The sequence below is a fragment of the Oratosquilla oratoria genome, chromosome 30 (genome assembly GCF_046742065.1).
Source record: "Oratosquilla oratoria isolate Oo_2021 chromosome 30, ASM4674206v1, whole genome shotgun sequence".
Taxonomy (NCBI): Eukaryota; Metazoa; Arthropoda; class Malacostraca; order Stomatopoda; family Squillidae; genus Oratosquilla; species Oratosquilla oratoria.
This window is the reverse complement of record NC_134806.1, coordinates 47,651,010-47,653,509: the sequence shown is the minus strand read 5'-3', so window position 1 is coordinate 47,653,509 and position 2,500 is coordinate 47,651,010. Positions and strand designations below refer to the sequence as shown.

At 47.2% G+C, this 2,500-nt stretch overlaps 1 protein-coding gene across 1 annotated transcript in view; it reads right to left on the bottom strand.

The window, feature by feature from the left end:
• The window catches only part of LOC143041353 (uncharacterized), a 169,915-nt gene that overhangs the window by 49,808 nt on the left and 117,607 nt on the right, over positions 1-2,500 (bottom strand). The window lies entirely within an intron of this gene.

The window sequence follows — 2,500 nt, the reverse complement described above, 5'->3', positions numbered from 1 at the left end:
CACTCTCAACCTCTCTCTCTCTCTCTCTCTCTCTCTCTCTCTCTCTCTCTCTTTCTCTATCATTTTTGGAAAATTTTACCTCATATTGCTGATTCAGAAAGACGATTTATCACTTTATATATATATATGTACATCCATACCCCAATGGCTTTTTCCCCCTTATAAGGGAGCTAGCCAAGTCAAAGACACTCCCCCACTCCCATCCACCCATTCCACCCTTTCCCCCCCCCCCCACCTTCCCATCTCAGCTCCTCCCTGATGACGGGTCATCCCTGTATCCCGCCCCCTGCCCTTGGTCAGAAACAATGCAGCAAGACACAGCACACTCACAGCAAGGCCACTTCATTTAATCATTCACACATTAGAACCCCCCACCAACCCACGTCCCTCCCTCCCTTGCCTAAGAGTAATCTATGCACAGTCACTCTCCACCCATCCCTGTCTCCTGCCTTCTCCCCTCCTTGCTCAACAGACATTCCCCTCTTGTTCAACGCTCCCTTCACCCAGTCCATCCATCTCATCCATCTCATATGTATATATATACTGTACTGTGTATATATATATATAATATATATATATATATATATATATATATATGTGTGTGTGTGTGTGTGTGTGTGTGTGTGTGTGTGTGTGTGTGTGCATGTGTATATAGATATATACATTGCTGGTGGTATGATTCGTCAGATGGTAATCAGCGCCTATATCCATAGAAGGGAATATCTCTCCAAAGAGGTTGGATTCCTCTTAAAGGAGTTTGATTCCTCATAAGGTGGTTGGACTCTTTTTAAAGGATTCGGATCCTTTATAAGAGGGATCCAACACCTTTAAAAGAGGATCCAACCCCTTTAAGGGGAATCCGACTCCTTTAAGGGTGACCAAACTCCATTCAGAATTATCCAACTTCATTTTTAGAAACCAATCCTCTTCAGTAGTAAAGTAACAGAAGTTTAATGGGAGTTGAGGTTATTCTCCAATTACAAAGGAAGGCTGCGGGACTGTGACTCGTAGGGGTGCCTTTAAAGAAGGAAAAGAATAAGAAAACAAAGGGGAGAAGGAGGAGGAGAAGGTCCCACCTAAAGACGAAGAGGAGGAGGAGGAGGAGGAGGAGGGGTGAAGACCCACCTAAAGACGAAGACGTGGAGGAGGAGGAAGAGGAGGAGAGGAAGACTCAGCCAAAGACGAAGAACACAAAGGAACACAAAGGAAGAACAAACAACAGCAGGCCTACTGGCCTTAACGAGGCTGTTTGTGTTAACTAAACTACACTACAGTTAAGGAAACAGGGTAACTAGGCGATAGAAGATGAACTAACACTACTGCTATCACTATCCTATCCAATTAATTCAATTGTGATTAAATGTCTGGTTGTCATATCTTTTATTGCAAAGGATAATATTTTATCTGCAGATTAGATTCCAAGACGAGGAGGAGGAGGATGGGGAGGAGAAGAGCCATCTAAAGACGAAGAGGAGGAGGAGGAGAGGAAGGCAAAGACCTATGGAACCGGGCCTTGCAAGGGAGAACAATCCAAACGCCTCAAGCGGTCCTGAACCGGGCGCTGCAAGGGGAGAACGATCCAAACGCCTCAAGAGGTCCTGAACCGGGCGCTGCAAGGGGAGAACGATCCAAACGCCTCAAGAGGTCCTGAACCGGGCGCTGCAAGGAGAGAACGATCCAAACGCCTCAAGAGGCCCTGAACTGGGCGCTGCAAGGGGAGAACGATCCAAACGCCTCAAGAGGTCCTGAACCGGGCGCTGCAAGGGGAGAACGATCCAAACGCCTCAAGAGGTCCTGAACCGGGCGCTGCAAGGGGAGAACGATCCAAACGCCTCAAGAGGTCCTGAACCGGGCGCTGCAAGGGGAGAACGATCCAAACGCCTCAAGAGGTCCTGAACCGGGCGCTGCAAGGGGAGAACGATCCAAACGCCTCAAGAGGTCCTGAACAGGGCGCTGCAAGGGGAGAACGATCCAAACGCCTCAAGAGGTCCTGAACCGGGCGCTGCAAGGGGAGAACGATCCAAACGCCTCAAGAGGTCCTGAACCGGGCGCTGCAAGGAGAGAACGATCCAAACGCCTCAAGAGGGTCTGAGACAGACAGATGGCCTCTGGTGTAAATAAGGACGAAGTAAGTAGATCGACTTGAATGACATTCTAATGAGCAGTGACCTCCCCCCTTTCCCCCTTTCTCCCCCTCTAAAAAAAAAATAAAGGTGGGAGGGAGGAGGAAGTAGGGGAGGGAACATAAGAATGGAAAAGACTGCAAGAGACCCTATGGCCTACACTAGGCAGTTCCATGTCCCTTACCATCTGTCATCTCCATGAATAAAGTTATCTAACCGTCTCTTAAAACAACCAATTATTGTTTCACTAACTACATTACAACCAATTATTGTTTCACTAACTACACGGTTAAGTCTATTCCATTCGTTAACTAATTTGTTAGGTAAACCAGTTCTCGCCTATTTCCTTCATAAACTTAAATTTGCCCAATTTAAAT